Source organism: Lepidochelys kempii, chromosome 2, assembly GCF_965140265.1.
Source record: "Lepidochelys kempii isolate rLepKem1 chromosome 2, rLepKem1.hap2, whole genome shotgun sequence".
In the NCBI taxonomy this organism is placed as follows: Eukaryota; Metazoa; Chordata; order Testudines; family Cheloniidae; genus Lepidochelys; species Lepidochelys kempii.
The window spans coordinates 208751712-208769059 of record NC_133257.1 but is presented as its reverse complement, the minus strand read 5'-3'; the positions used below and the strand labels follow the sequence as shown (position 1 = coordinate 208769059).

At 42.5% G+C, this 17348-nt stretch overlaps 1 protein-coding gene across 7 annotated transcripts in view; it reads right to left on the bottom strand.

The window, feature by feature from the left end:
* Nucleotides 1-13471, bottom strand: part of OSBPL3 (oxysterol binding protein like 3) — a 138278-nt gene extending 124807 nt beyond the window's left edge. For 4 of the 7 annotated variants that reach the window (XM_073333699.1, XM_073333694.1, XM_073333703.1 and 1 more), the window contains exon 1: nucleotides 13331-13471. The gene's annotated coding sequence lies outside the window, so the exon portion shown is untranslated. Of the gene's footprint in view, nucleotides 1-12054; nucleotides 12272-13330 lie in introns of those variants that run through there. The other 3 variants (XM_073333695.1, XM_073333697.1, XM_073333698.1) reach the window with 2 other exon arrangements.
* Between the last annotated feature and the right edge of the window lie 3877 nt (nucleotides 13472-17348).

Here is a 17348-nt window from a genome sequence, read left to right as displayed (position 1 = left end):
GTTTGCGGATCGCAGATCAGCTGAAGATACAAATTTTGTACCCACCAGGGCTCTAAAGATGAGGAACCCCCACCAGGAAAGAAGAAACTGATCTGCTGTCCTGCCTCTGAACACACCAGAAAGGATTTATCTTCCTCCTCCAAGTATGAGTCTGAGGGTGGGGGAAATGAATCTTATGAGTCCAAGCTCCATAGGCTTTGATAAGCATCTGGAAATCTGGATGATTCTTAAGACTTTATAGAAGCCCCCTCATTTTTTTACAAGGTTAAAATAACCTAAATTTCACCAGTATGTACAAGTCACCCTCCAGTAGCTGAGGCCTACTGATATTAAGCTTATTCAGAAAATTGTTCCTGGAAAAAACAAAACAAATGTATCTAATGTTTCCAGCAATAATACATACACATCCCAGAAGTTGTTCACTGTCCAGTTCCTTTTCTTAATATTCTTACAAGAATGACTAAATTGTAGCCCCAGCAGCACCTATTACTACATTTTGAGGCCATTGTGGAAAATTTATAGGTCATTTTTAAGAAAAACAAAACAAACAAAAAAAACAAAAAAAAAAACTTACCATCGAATTGAATAGCTTGCATGTACTGTAGTTCAGAAAACCCACATATTAAAATAGTCCCTCTAACTAGGTGTACAGTTATTTCCACCTTGCCCCCAATCATCTGGGTGTCTTGTTTAGTTGATAGTTTGGGCCAATTAATTCTACATCCCTGTTCACGTACATGGTCATAGCTACACCATGTTCATTAGGTCACTGCTCTAGAAATCACATGAGTTCTTCCTTCCACTCCTAATGGAACAGTTTGATATACTAGAAGGTCATATCCATATACGATCTTCTGTGCACCTCCATACAGTCCATTTCTCTTGACAATATACAGTAGGATGAATGCAATGTCCCTTGATTCATTGGTCATATGCTTTCCATACAGTCACCGGATATTTTCTGTCATAAATTTAGATTGTAAAGTCTCAAATCTAAAACTGCTGTTCTGTCCTAAAGTTATTTTTATTTGTAGTTCCATATTAGTTTTTTTTAAACCTCATACATATTATAATTAGGGCTTGTTTTGGGGGGTTTATTAATTTCATTTTTTAGGCACTGAGTTTTATGTAGATGTAAAACAATTGGGGGCTTTCAGAGCTCATCTAATATATTGTAATGATTTACGTATATTATATACGTTACTGTAGTCCATATTGTAATGTGTAATCTTGTTGTAAGGTTCCCTAGTGTGCTTTAACATACTATTGTTTCAAACAGCACTATGTTCAAGTGCACTAGTGAACCTTTAGTGCACACCAGCAGGGTCTTCATGGACCAATCAATGCACAACATGTTAGTGTGCTTTAAAAAAATAATAATAAAAAAAAAATCACACCCCAGTAGTCCACATTACTACTGTGTAGACAAACCCTTAGATACAAGTAACCATTTCCAGGGTTTATTGGATAAACACCGATTTCATTGTGTGTGTTTGTGTTTTGTGGGTGTTTTATATGTTAAAACCAAAAATCAGAAGCCTTAATTGTAATACACATTTCTTTACATCTACTCATATACCCTAGGGCAATTTTAGCACTGGCATCAGGGAAATACTTGATTTTTCTCACAATCACTAGCACTGTTTTTTAATCCCCGTCTCGTGATTTGTATCTGTTGTCTATAACGTGCTCCCTAGTACCACAAACATTGTCATTTTCATGTTGTTGCTCCTGGAAGGGCTATGTGCAGGAGCAGCTGAGGCACCCACATAGTGGGAAAGAGAACCATACAGTTATCTAGATAGGCCAGAACACGCGAATGCTTACAGAGGGAGGCAGAGCCGTGGGGGGAAGTGGAAAGAAGTCAAGCAATATGAAAAGTACATTTTAACAGAAGACAACAGTTCTAAAAATATTCCATTTTGATTCCTAGCTCCTGCCTTCCCCATCTCCCTCATTTCAGGAATATCAGTCTACAAATACAGAAGCTAATTAGTCTCTAGTTATGTAGGCACAAGTGAAGCATAGTGCTCAACATATGCCCACATGTTCCCTCCTGCAGTTCAGAAACATTGTCTCATAGTTGGGCAAGTGGCAACAAGTTTTGCCACTGTTGAGCAATGATACTAGGAAAGAAATTCCCTTCAGAGTTCAACCTTAGTGATAAAGTCAGCAGATAACAGACCATGCTAAAACAGCACTATATCCTTGCCAACATGCAAGATACAAACAGAAAAGCTTTCAGCCAAAGCTCTAATGAAACAGGCATTCTATTCTGCAGTGAGTTGAGATTAATCTGAATAGCCATTCCATATGCAACAACTATTTAATAAGTACTTGTGGCACCTTAGAGACTAACCCATTTATTTGAGCATAAGCTTTCGTGAGCTACAGCTCACTTCATCGGAAGCAGCTCACGAAAGCTCATGCTCAAATAAATGGGTTAGTCTCTAAGGTGCCACAAGTCCTCCTGTTCTTTTTGCAGATACAGACTAACACGGCTACTACTCTGAAACCTACCATTTAATAGTTCAGCTTGAGAGTACCAAAGGTAAACATTTGTCTTTCTGCATTAAACAAAGGACTGTTTTATGCTTCCCCCATAACCTAATCATGGGAAAATAAATAATGCAAGGTCATTTTGCAAGATATGGATGGCAACATAATATGAATGGTCATTATTGTAGTGATGTTATATCAAAGTTATCAAGGCTGTGAAGTGGAACCATTAGTTAAGAATCTTCACAGAAGATCTTTCATCACAGACCCACTTTATCCTTCTTGTAGCTCTGCAGTGGAGAGTAGCTGTTGTCTTAGGCAAGTGGCCTACTACTTCCAAATATGGGAAAATTCAACTCATGACGACACCAGGATATTAACAATACCTTACAATTCAACTGCAATGAAACATTAATGAGCTGTTTGTTTGAAAATAAAAGATAGCTGAACGCACAGCTAGATCTTAAATAGGAAGTTGTACTTCTTTCCTGTTACAGCTAATCAAGCTAATCAACTCAGATTGAAAGCAGCTTTTGTAAAGCCTGACCATTTTTTTTTGATGCATAAGAAAACATCAAATGATGTCCTAGTACTTGAAATTTGATCTTTTAGAAGGGAAGATCAATAAGGGTTCTTCAGTGCACAAGGAGTTACATACAGAAGCCATGGTAGCAGGCAGCCAGCTTGTACACGTTATTGTTACTTAGTACAGGGGGAAATGTTTCAGACGTTTCCCTTAACATACTGTATTCCGCAAAAGAAAAAGGAGACTGCTACTAGATTTTTTATTTTCAAGAAGTTTCATGCGAGGGTGCAATCCTGGCACCACTAAAATCAATGGAAGTTTTACCATTAACTTCAACAGAACCAGGATTTCAATTTAGGACTTTAAGGTGTCATTCAAATATATAGAAATGTTAGCTGTGAAATGCAGTGAACACAGGCACAGATATCACACATGTAAAGTTCTAATGCCTTATCTAGGAGTTTGAAATTAAGTTATTTTTACTCCGTTAGTATATTTCAGCTCAAAATTTTCTTCTCAGACTTGGCTGTTCCTTGTGTTCGCTAGTAGGTCTGGTCTGCCCACAGCTGGATCTACCCCTCCCTTAGAGAGTCACACCTACCTCTCTGATATCTAAGCGGGGTAATAAGGGACCTGCATCAGTGAGCCAGCAAAACCCACTTCAGTTTTCCACAAGGATAAACATCTGGTTTCAGGCAAACACCCCCTGCTACCCTGCCACTATCTACAGCGGTACGCAGGGCATGCACTTTGGTTTCTTCTTCCCTGTGCAGTCCAGCTCCTAGATTTATTTAGATTGAAATACTAATTACATATAAGGATGCCTCAAGCCTTGTAATACAATAAAATCTCAGTAGCACTAAAAATAAGTCATTTCAAGGAGGAACTCAGCCAACCAGCCACCTACAATAAAATGCTTCCATCTTTCTGGGAAGAATAGTCCCAGGGGCCTGATTCACATTTACATGAAGGCCCTGGTAGCAAAAATTACATTTACATTCACTCTATGGTTTCTTTATACTGCCAAGACAGTGTAAAAGGGCTTTTGGGTAAATGAGAATCCAGTCCCATCTGTGCAACAGACAAGTGATGGGGAAGCAGAAGATAAAATCCACAGCACTTTAAAAAGGCGGATTATTAAACAAGCTTTCTTGTAGCAAGATATGAGCCTCCTGCTTTTCTTTGCTATTCTCAACCCTTTGTAACATAATGGCTCATGGGACGTTTCATTCAGGAAGCTAGCAGGGGAGAGAAGAAAGAGGGAAAGGAAACTCAAAGGTTCCCACTTCATGGGAATGACACATGGGATGTGTGCACAAGCAGAGATGAGCGAAGTCTCATGCATACATGTGGCTCCACTTGTGGCTGATGTGATGTTAAGAGTCTGTGTTTGCATTGGATGCCTCTATTGTTTGAGCAAACCGTGTACAAATGTACGTCAAGGGAGAAGTGACAGTGTGGGTGTGCTTTGTGTGTGGTCGGTTGTAGGGCTTGCATGACGGAAAGCATATAATTAACTGTAACGTCCTGGAACTTAACACAACTCTACCAGCAATTAAACAAATACAAGCAAAAAAAAAAAAAAGTAATTTTAATTTTTTTTTTTTAAATGACAGACCAGATTGAGGTCAGAACACCACCACATTTATAGAAACTGGGATGAGGAAAAGCTCCAGAACAATGGGGAAACTGCATAATAATAAGTCACCAAAGAAAGGTACCTAAGCAATTGCAACAACTGGCAAAGCATAACAGTCCTTTCAGGTGACAGGTAAAATTTCCGGTTGTATCATCTTAGGCAGAATAAAGCAAGTAGGTGAGACAAAGCAAAGGGATGATCAGACTGGACTGCAACCCAGAAGTTCATTGTTGACCAGATTTTCACCCTAAGAACAATCCTTGAAGAGCGCATTGAATGGCAAAAACTACACCAACTTCATAGATTTCAGGAAAATGTTCGACAGCCTCCATCAGGATTCACTCAGCAACATCTTGCAGTGTTATGGTATGCCAACAAAACCCACCACCAGCTAGGCTTTTTAACTGCGTGTGGCATGTTGATAAGGTAAACAGACTTGAACGAATGGTTCAAAATAAACACTGATGTCAGATTTCAGAGGAACAGCCGTGTTAGTCTGTATTTGCAAAAAGAAAAAGGAGTACTTGTGGCACCTTAGAGACTAACCAATTTATTTGAGCATGAGCTTTCGTGAGCTACAGCTCACTTCATCGGATGCATGCCGTGGAAACTGCAGCAGACTTTATTTATACACAGAGAATATGAAAAAATACCTCCTCCCACCCCACTGTCCTGCTGGTAATAGCTTATCTAAAGTGATCATCAGGTGGGCCATTTCCAGCACAAATCCTGGCCCACCTGATGATCACTTTAGATAAGCTATTACCAGCAGGACAGTGGGGTGGGAGGAGGTATTTTTTCATATTCTCTGTGTATAAATAAAGTCTGCTGCAGTTTCCACGGCATGCATCCGATGAAGTGAGCTGTAGCTCACGAAAGCTCATGCTCAAATAAATTGGTTAGTCTCTAAGGTGCCACAAGTACTCCTTTTCTTTTTACTGATGTCAGAGATGCTCTCTCTTGCCTCTACTGTCAATAGCAACGTCATAATTCATTACGAGAAAAGTGTAGACAGATGCAACAGTCTTTGAATGGCTCATCAACAGCACACTAAGATCTAGATTTTACTGATTCCATAGGTGTTGAGCCATTCTTGAAAGCACAAGGGTTTTGAGACGATACTGAAATGAATGAACATGAGATTTACTTTGAAATCCAGAAATTCACAATGGGGCTAGCTGCTCCATTTCAAGTGATGCCTTAGATCTCAATGAAAGTTAGCTTCCAGACTTATTCTAGTTTCCATCTGTACACACCACAGATATACAATTGACGGGAATATGAATTTCTTAAGAAATGACTTAGGATTGAGTAGTAGGGGTTTTGTATCTGAAGAGAACTAGCAGAATTGCACAGTAAAGCTTGCACAGTACCTGCAATACTAAAACTGGATCAAGTCACTAGCTCTTTACTTTCATTATTAGTATTATGGTAGCACTCAGAAGCTGCAAAAAGTATAACATTGACTCATGTCTCAACCTTAAGTACATCACAAGTAAGAGATTTTATATAAAGAGAGGTTTCAGAGTAGCCTGTAAGTCTGTATTACAGAGTAGCCTGTAAGTGTGTTAGTCTGTATTCGCAAAAAGAAAAGGAGTACTTATGGCACCTTAGATACTAACCAATTTATTTGAGCATAAGCATCTGTAGTGAGCTGTAGCTCACGAAAACTTATGCTCAAATAAATTGATTAGTCTCTAAGGTGCCACAAGTACTCCTTTTCTTTATATAAAGAGAGATGAGCAGCTTCAAGAACTCTTCAAGAGTAGCAGACTACGAACTGAAGCTGAATGAATAAGAGTTAAGGAAATGCAGCATCTCTCAGGATCAGGCCAATGGTAAGAGGCATATTTTCTGTTCTGTACAGGTACTTATAGCACACTCATCACCATAATATCCCAGTTTTTACTTTTGTTGATTTGTATGTCAGTCTAGGTGCTCAGGGTTAATTTAACCAAATTTCTCTTAGTTGTTTCTATATTAACTCACACACACCCTTCCTCCTCTCCCAGAGAGGCTATTGTTTCATTATTTTAGCTTCCTCTTTACTTCCAGGCACCTTTGTGGTGTGTCAGGATTTAAATGCCTCCACCACAAATGATTAGCTTGCACAAGTCTAAATCCACACAACCTGAAGAATGTACCCCTTCCAAATACCAGTAGGGGTTGATGTATATAAAAACAAACCATATACATTATATCCCACTCACTTTCAGCCAGTTATATATGTAACTGACTGAAAGTGCCAAACCAGCAAAGTTTTGGTCCGGTAACATTTTGTAAGAGACAAATTAGCTCCAATGCCAAGTTACAGACTCTGAAGCGAGATATGGAAGTGACCTCATTTTCTTTGTCAATACAGGATTGTTCTCTGTGGTCAAGGCCCTGTGAACTCCATATCAAACTGGCCCTAGATTCTGTGCCACTCTGGTGCAGGTTTCAGAGTAACAGCCGTGTTAGTCTGTATTCACAAAAAGAAAAGGAGTACTTGTGGCACCTTAGAGACTAACCAATTTATTTGAGCATGAGCTTTCGTGAGCTACAGCTCACTTATGCTCAAATAAATTGGTTAGTCTCTAAGGTGCCACAAGTACTCCTTTACTCTGGTGCAGGAGATTGGAAGTTTTGTAGCTGCTTTTTAATATAAATGAAGCCAAGTATTTTGTTGAATTACATATGAAACAATCAGTACTGTAGCCCCAAGTTATTTTTATGTTACATTTAACAAGCTATCACCAAATCTTTAATTTTCCAGAACCACCACAAAAATATATTGCACAACTGCAATCCTAGAATCCATCAGGGGAAGCTGAAGCTTTTGGCAGGTGCATAGGAGACACCCGTGAGTTGTTGGTACCGGAGAAGGCATGAGAAGCAGCATGGAATTCTGGGATAAGTACATTAATAGGAAACTAAAATGATCAACATTGAAATAGTTAAATGACATTCAGTTTGTCCTCTTTAGATTTCAGAGTTAACATCACTTTGAAATGCATTTCACATTTCTGAGCTACCATTTCATGCTATCTGCAGATTACAGAAGAGGACAAATTAAAGCATGAACAAAATGTGATAAAAAATTGTTGCAAAGAAAAAACCTTTTAATTTAAAAATGAATGTTTATTACAGAGCACAATCTGTGATACAGTCATGGATTCTGGGTCCCTGCACAACAGAATATGTGCTACTGTTTTATCCAATCTAATTCTGCATTAATCACATGATGGGGCACCTTCCCTAAAGCCCTGAATAGAGAAGGTGTGTGAATGGGAAAGAGGATCTAATTAGAAGGCCCTTTACGCTAACAGTCCATATGTAGTATGAGTGTTGTTGCTGCATGACTATACTGCAGAGTTTCCAGGCCTTTACCACTAAGATGTTCACCAACATCAGATCCTAATGCCATTGAAACCATGGCAAAAGTTTCCACTGGCTTCAGTGTCCCCAGGTGAAGTAAATAAGCCTCTTCTAAGAGAAAAGCTAGCCATAATTTTATAACCTACTGCAGCCGTATTCATCATAGCATTCCTTTGAACTGACCACCACAGCAAGATGAAATTTAGCTAAAAGGTTAATTGCTACAAACCAACAGAAACCTTGATACTCAAAACACTAATTAATATATAAACTGCTAACACCACTGTAGCAACTGAGAACTCATTTTTTGCCATTAGAATCCATGAAATCTAAGCATGCCAGAATAATGCAACTTTTCATCTGTTCTCTAGATGGTATGCGACAAAAGTACATATAATATAGCAAATGTATGCAGGGGAGGCCCATTACTGAATGAAATGTACTCTTATTTATAGTTGTGCTTTTAACTGCTCAAGCTGTAGTGAGAAGACAAATATCAAATATTTAGCATTTATATATAGTGTTTGCATTTGCAAAGTGCACCACAAAAACTATATGTTAATCATTGTACTAAATAAACCCCACGTGAAGTCTCACCAGCGTTTCCTGTCTTTGGTATGTAAGCTCATAATTCTCAGCTGCGACCTCCTTGTTCTGAGCCTGATTCTGCACCAGCCCCTAGCACACACATGCACCACTGAGTAATAGTTTATTCCACGAATAGGCCCACCTTCCCTGTGGAGTAGCGTGTGACATCAGCAGACCCGGTGCATTGTTAGAATTGATGTTAAATTGATAAGAATGTGTTTAGTGTTATAGGATGCCACATTACTGATCTCACTTATAACCTCGGTAGCCCATGGTATAAGGTTACATTGAGTGTTTGCATTGTAAACCTCTGTAACTGTGGAACTCAAACAGAAGAGAAGCCTTTTCTAATGCAAATGCTGGCTTCCTCCAGAAAACTTTAGGGCCCCGGCCAACAAGAAGGCCTTTGAAACCAAATAAGCAGATGTGAGGGTCAAAGAACAAAGACTTTGTTAATTGCATTCTTCAGCCCCTCCAGGAAGAGAGTGGTTCACAAACTCATCACACCAGCTTGGACTATGGGGAGAAATGGATAAACATCTCTGACAAGGAGAAACTGGGTTCTTTTTGGCTGCTTGGACTACAAGTGTATGTCCACACTGCAATTAGACACCTGCAGCTGGCTCATGCCATCTGACTCAGGCTAAGGGACTATTTAATTGCAGTGTAGATACGCAGACTTGGGTTGCAGCCTGAGCTCTGGGACCCTCCCACCTTGCAAGGTCCCACAGCCTTGGTTCCAGCAAGCCCAAATGTCTACACCATAATTAAACAGCCCATTAGCCCAAGTCAGCTGGCATGGGCCAGCCACAGGTGTCTAATTGAAGTGTAGACATATCCTAAAGGGGAAGAATTACTAAGCACAAAAAAACACCACCCCACACTACCCAGTTTAGCCCTAGAGAATATATGGAGTTTGCTTATTATAGAAGTTATCTTTTGGAATTTAAGATTGTAACTCATTTGTGTGTACATGTCACCCGCTTTAACCTTGTAAATAACTCATTTCTTTTCTCAGTTAATAAATCTTTAGTTAATTACAGTATTGGCTACAAGAGTTGTCTCTGGTGAGAGATTTGGGGCACAATTGACCTGAGATAAGTGACTCATCCTTTGGGACTTGGAGTAGCCTGAATATTATTGTGATTTTTGGTGCAAGGATCAGCTACCACAAAGGCAGGCTTACCTGGGTGGCAAGATAGACTGAAGTGCCCCAAGGGCCTGTCTGTGATTCCATGGTAAGGCTGTGATAGGGCTTGTGGAGTTTACTCTTGCTACTTGGTTGGTGAAATCTAATTACAGAACATTCAACCAATTCATTTAACAAGAACTACATTAATTTATTTCCTATTCTAGGAAGAACTTTAAAAAAAGATTAAAGTGTATTTGTTAATTATTGTTACATTTTTCAACCAGGAGATGGTCCCAATAATTACATTAAAGATCATGGAAATTAGAATGGTTTCCTGTTTGCCTGAATATTTCTTATGCTTTAAATACTTAATTACACCTGCATACTCTTCTGAAATTCAGTAGGGTCAAAATTACATTACATTACATTCGTTTTAGCCCATGAAAGCTTATGCCCAAATAAATTTGTCAGTCTCTAAGGTGCCACAAGTACTCCTTGTTGTTTTTGCTGATACAGACTAACACAGCTACTACTCTGAAACCTGTCATTATAAAATATGTGGTTAATCAATGAAAATGAAAATGAAAAGATAAAAACAAACAAACAAAACAGCCACCCACATCCTTTCTTCTCAAGGAAGTCAAGGCTGAACAGCACTCTCACAATCATTAGGGGAAGGGGGCGGGGGGAGAAAGACAGGGAAGCCAGACACATTACCTCCCAAGGAAGAGATGGATGTAGTTAAATAGTCTTTTCTATATCCATTCCAAATGGTACACAATATTAAACTACTGAAAGTCAGCAAGTGAGAGCTGAGAGTACCAGATGGATTTCATGCAGTAGAATACTTAAATGCTCATTTACTCATTTGGACTCAAAGTCCTGATGGAAATTACACAGGTTTGGAAATTGTACTGAAGTGATTGGATTTAATTAACCTATTTTTCCTTAAAGAGGTGGACAAGGAGAGAAGAAAAATCATGGCAACTTTTGTTTTTTTACTACTAAAGAGAATCACAGAATCAGCTGAGAGTGAGTAACTTGGAAATATCCTCAAGATCTCTGAAGTTACATTTAGCAGCCAGCTGGCTTCCAGTTATATTTTCCAAAGCACACAGCAAGAGGGGAAAATCTGCAGTGGCTCCCTGCTGAAGACTCCCGGGAAATTCACCTCTCAACCCTGAAGACTTAGTAATTGATACAGGATTATGTTTTAGAAACAGATGCTTAATATATCAATTAATCTACAATTAGGTCTATTTCAATGCCACAAAGAAAACACAATGAACCCAACAAATAATGAAAATCTTGAATGGTGCACAATTCAAAGCTGGTCAAGATTTGTTTTTAAAATTGTGTGATCAAAACAAAATAAATACTCCGTACTGTAACAGCACATCTAAGGATCTCAATGAATTTCAAGAGATGACTAGACTGATATATAAATCCTATTTCTTTTTAGGACACGTTAGTAGAGGGGCCAGAATATACAGCGACTGACATGGTAATGTGTTTTGTTTATATCTCAAGTCAAGATTCCCCATACATTAGAGGAAGAAAGGAACTATTCTCCCCGACTGGCTGTATTTCACAAGAGGGAACAGTCTCTAAACCCTCTTCAGACATTTGCACTGAAACTTACAGGACAGCTGATAGCTCTGGCAAGGCGAAGGTTTCCAAGCAGCGACATGAAGGCTGAGCATAAGTAGCTCGCCCCCAAGCCAGTTCTTTTCTCCCAAGTCTCCAGCTAACCTTAATTCCCAACGGCCACGTACTGAAAAGTGTGTGTGTGGTTGTTTTTAAGAGCCACTTCGTTGTTACGAAGTTTCCTTGGTGCCTCTTCAATTTTCGCAGCCTCTTCACTCTCTCTCCGGGCTGGCAGGGGACACCCCAAAAGGCACAGCTCCTCTTTTCCCAGTAAGCCAAGCCAGCTCTTCAGCTTTGGGGGGTGGGGGTGGGGGGGTGTCACGGAGCAAGGGGGAAAATCTAACCAGACCCATTTACCTGTACCGTACGACTGATCCCCCGCGCGTTGGGCTCCTCGGGAGTTAGCAGCAACATCCCACGCCCCTTGGAAGCCCCCCAGTTCACATCCCCGGGAGAAGATGCAACAAGCCCCCACCCCAGGAAGACCCCCCTCAGGGGCAGCAATGCACCCACCCCAGGGACACCAACCGGCTGGGGAGGGGAACAAGGTCCCTTCACTCCCAGGGCGCCGAGCCCCAAGGGCAGGCAGCGGTCGGGGGTGCCAAACCCCAGCCGGGTCCCTGACCCCCCCGCAGGGTCACAGCGGGGTGGGAGCCGGGCACCTACCTGAGCGCGTGCCCGCAGCCGGGCTAATGGAAGCTCCCAGGCAGACACCAGCAGCTCAGCCCTTCTCCCCAAACGGCCGCTACAGGCGCCAGCAAAAAAGGAGGTGGGCGGGGGATGGCAACCAGAATCATAAACTCAGCGGCTCCACCTGGGTGCCTGCTGGAGCGGGGAGCAGTGGGACCGGCTCTTCGGGTCTCTTGAGTCCAAGGGAGGTTCCAGAGCTGGCGGGCTTCATCTCATTGATTGACAGCTGGACTGACCAACGAGAACCTCTACTCTGGGCCACGCAAAGGAGGCGCTAGCGCCCGCCTTCCCGGCCAGTCTGAGGAGGGCGGGTGTTTCCATGATGTCAGCGAGAGGCGCCTCTCGGACAGGTGGAGAAAGAGGATGGGGTGCGGGCGGTCAATACGCTGCTGCCAGCGGCGTGGGGAGCTGTCACTCAGGGGGCCAACCGGAGGGACAGGTTCCCAGCCCCTCTCTGAGCAGCAGCTGGCACTTTAGTGGAAACAAGTGCGGGGTGGGCCGGCTCCCCCGGCAGCACAGCAAAGCCCCGTGCTCAGCAGAGGTGCTGGATCAGTTTCTACGCCCGGGGTGCTGAGCGCCATTGAACCAAACCCGCAAGCCCTGTGTATAACAGAAACCTCTTCAAGCCAGGGGGTGCGGCGGCACCCCTCGTTCCAGCGCTTCTGGGGCTCAGCACCCAGCTGGCTGGGTCTGGGCCCCCAGCAGCCTGGCGCCGAAGGCTGCACAGCCTGGATTTCAGTGAACCAAACTGACTCCGAACTTTGTTGCACCTTTGTCGGAGCCAAGAGACGGCGGTTTCCACAACCACTGGGGCGGTCTGTCCGTGGCCGGAGCATGCCTACTGCCCATGGGGTAACAGGCAGACCTGAGCACCCCTGGCACGTGTGTGGTGCCCTTCCTCCCGCGCAGCCCCCGCTGGAGGCCGGTCACCGTGCCCCCAGCAGGCGGCACACTCGCGGGGACCGGGCTCTCCCCCAAGGGCGCGGACAAGAAGTGTCACGCGAGCTGCCAGGGCTCCGGTCCCAGCCGCGGAGCGGAGCGGACAGGACCGGGCTGTCCAGACGCTGCCAGGCAGATCCATTTACAAACACGCCCCGGAACGTTCAGAGGACACCAGGAAGGTCCATGCGCTGAATTACCCATGTCCGTTCACACGTGCAAGGATCGCACCCCCACCTTACTGCGCACACCAACAAGTACAATGCAGAGCTAGAAAAGAAGAGCAACGTAAGGGAAGGAGTCAAGATTATACCTTAATTCTTAAAAGGAGGCAGGAATGGTCCCCAGCCCCTGTTACACTGTTTCAGGCAGAGATCTAACTTCTGTCTGCCTTTCCCCGAACAGGCTCCGTCCTTGCCCATCCTGTGGTTTCGCTCGGTACACTAACGAAGAACAGCCTTAGCCAGTCCCGCCTCCGCTGGGGCGGCTGCAGCTACTGGCTCCTCGGAAGGAGGGGGAGTTGCTTGCACATTGCATTTTTCTAGTCCTCGCATTAAATACTTGGAGTCTTTAGTGACAGGACATAAATATTCCATTAGCCAACAAGAACATGTTGGATGCTAAGGTTAAGATCTGCTCCCTCAACTTCCAGATTGAGAACGGCTGGGTCAACAAGGAATCTGAGTTGTAGGGCTCTCTAAAAGGCAGTAGACTCAATTAAGAAAAAAATCCAACCTCCCCCGCACAGAAAAAAAAAGCCATTAACACCCTAAAATTAACATGCTTGGCTGAGTTGTATTGAAAAAGAAGCAAGGGGAATCACTAATGAGTTTTTTTTTGTTGGTTTTTTTTTTTTTTTTTTTGGTGCTTCAAACGTGGTTAGAAGTGCTAGGCGGATTCTATGTACTCTTTAATGGGTGCTCTAAATCTTTCCCAAATTGTTAGCTCAAGGCTTCCAGGGATGTAGGCAGGTGTGTGCCATGGCACACAATTTTTATTTTCAAAGTAAATACTTGCTACGCCCGGGCTTGGAAGAGAGAACTGGGGGTTTGTACTCAGTTTTCTTTGACCAAGAAATCAGTTACTTTCAACTTATGTTCTGAGCTTTGCATTTTCCTTAATTGGGATGATTGTGGTAAGTGGACAAAGTTCCTGCTCAGATATGCCACTATTCCAGGTTCCAGGGCTGCATGCGGGGGGAAAGCAAAAGGCCCATTTGAGAGGGCCCTACTGGCATTGCGATGTAGCACATGGTGGTCCTGATGCCACTCACTCAAATTTGCCCCACTGTCCTCTGTCATGATGGAGGAGCAGCTGGGCCAAACCCCAGAGGCCCTGTGACCCCATATGCCAGGTCGCACCACCCAGAGTGAGAAGGCAGGCCCAACCCCACAGGACAGGAGCCGCCCCTATGGGGTGAGTGAGTGGCAGGCTTGCTCTCCAAGCCCCCTCAGTGTTAATTTTTTTTTTTTTTTTGGAAGGGTGTGGGTGGGCTCAGTTTCAGATTTTGCCTGGGGCCCTCAAACACCTCTGTGCAGCCCTGCAGGGTTCAGTGCCAAGCTGTTAGGGAAGAGTAAAGGCAGGCTGACAAAATGGGCTTAATGTGCCCCATCACAGTGGGGTTTAAGTTAAAGAGGGATAGAGGGAGAGGAGAGGTTTTCAGGGACAGGAATCAATGCAGGCAAAAAAAAAAAAGAGAGCGTGGCAGTGCCCCTAGTTTTGGGGGGAACTCTGTCGACCACATGAATGTGTGGGACCCAACTCAGTATCATATTTATGTCAAATAATACAGCTTAACTATTTGGCTGCAGTTTAATGGAAAACTCGTGCAGCGCTGTACTATGTACCTTATGAATTTGTTCGAAGTACATACATCAGAGAATGCTGGCACTTTAAAAAAAGACAGGCAGCGGAAAAACTATATTGTAACACAATATAGATTTTACCTATGCTACTAAAATCACCGTAGACTATAATTCATAATGCTTTACAGGAGACAAATAATTTGTCACTTTTTATGGCCAATTTTTACATTTCTTGGCCAATGAAAAGCACTGACGTCAGTTTCACTTTCATTTATATTTTTCTACTTTTAGGTTGCAAGTGCTGCAGTGTATGGGTTTCAAACATTGCAAGGAAATGTATATTGGTCTGAAAACAATTGGAATTTTAAAATAATGAGTAAAGATTTCTATTGGTTTTAGGTCATATAAAAGCTTGTTTTTCCCCCAAATATAAGTTTTGGGGCATATTAAAGTTGGCAATACCCCTTTAAAGATTGCCATTACTGCACTGAAGTTATGATGGCCTCCAGCTGCAAAGTGATTAAGTGCCCATGATATCTACAGAGCTCTACAATAAGAAATAAATCAAAGCCAAACGCTAAACAAAGACAAACTGAATTCCAGTCTAAAATATTGATTTTCAGCCTGTCTTAAAGGCAGGGATATTTAGAGTTCCATATATTCTTACCAAGATTTAATGTTCTCTTATTCATCATGGACCAAACACATCTCTGGGGTTCATGTTACTGCAGTTCTACCAGGAAGGAATGTGGCCTACATGTGTAAATCGGTCCCTCTGGACAGCAATAACCTTGGACAAGACAAAGCTCTTTGAGGGCTCAGATGTCTGCCTCTTTTTCACAGAGTCATAGAATATCAGGGTTGGAAGGGACCTCAGGAGGTCATCTAGTCCAACCCCCTGCTCAAAGCATAACCAATCCCAAATTTTTGCCCTAGATCCCTAAATGGCCCTCAAGGATTGAACTCTCAACCCTGGGTTTAGCACGCCAATGCTCAAACCACTGAGCTATCCCTCCCTTTTCTTTTGTTCTACTCTACAGTTTGACAAATAATGAACAGCTATTTTAGGTGATCCCTTTTGTGGGACTAACTAAAATAAACATTAAATGGACACGCTTTCAAGAATCACATTGTTATCTCCACCAGATATGGGAAGACGGAGATATAATGGCAGTATGTAAATTCAGACCACAAAATTAAAGTTAGATGTATCTATCGTTCATCAGAGGAAACTGTGTGGACACACAAAAATCAGGTACACATATAGACTGGTGTTTTTCTTCTTAAATAGATCTGTTACCACAAAACCATCCCATTTACAATAATGAAAGGAAAGCTGGGGAGATATTCCTCGGTCTTGTGCACTCAACCTTCACTTTATCCTCATGCTTTGATTTTCCTCTTCTGGTTGATAGAGCTGTATGCCACTGTAATTCTTCCCGAGCTATTAAGAAGAGGAACTTCATTCTACATATTCCTTGTTCACTTTCCCTTTGATCTAATGTAATTCCAAATTAAATTATATGGTCTGAATTAAGACCCTGACACTACCTGTGTGTATCTATCTTGCTCTTTCCCAGGTTTTGATTCTCAAAAGTACACAGTTAAAGTCCAGTTAGTCCAATGAAAGAGTCTGCCTTTTGATTTCCAGCCTTTCCAACCCTAACACAATTACCTCTCCTGTATCCTACTCAATGAGATGTTAAGATTTTTCATTTTTGTCAGACTTGTGTGTTACTAAGTAGGCCAAAGACAGAAAAAGGCATGGTGTGCCAGGTGCATGTTACGCTGCCAAGTGTAAGTTAGGCAACCGAGAGAAAGAAAAATGCACCTGTGCAAAGCATCTACACTCAGTGCAGTGTCCTGGTGGCTTAGGCAGTTTGAATAGTGGCAGAGGTTTGTGAGCAGTGAAGTGACCAGCTTCATCACTGCTTATTGTCGGAGCATTTTGCGTGTTACCCTTTTTTATAGCCTCCCTCCAGGCTCACTGTCAGAAATCTGTTCATCCTCCCCTAGTAGTACTCCTTTTCCTCCTCCTCCTCCCTGGGGAGTCTCATCTTAACCACCTAGTGGTAGCCTTACTTTCCAGTATGTGTTGGTGACCACTGAGAACTGGGAAGGATAACATCTCATCCACACTGTTGTGTTAAATGGCTGGACACAGTAAGGTGTCTAGTCACTCTGCTGTGTTTACAGACTAAGTAGCTCCATGATCTTGTGTAAAACTAGTTTGCATCTCCCCCTCAGTTATGTTTCCAGCCATTTGCACTACTGCTGAATGTGGCTATCTTCCTAATCTGTCTGTCCCTCCTTTCACCTGGCCATGGCCTCCTTCACTTATTCCCCCTGCTCTCTAGCAAGTCAATGTGCAATTATACTCCTGTTACATTTCTGCTGAATGTCTCTGGGGTGCAAGTTATCCCTCTCGAGCACTTATGGCACAGTGTCAATGCCTTTGGCCCTGCTGCTTACCCATGTTGTTCCAAGAACAATGAACTTTGCCTAATATTTCATACCAGTTTAAAA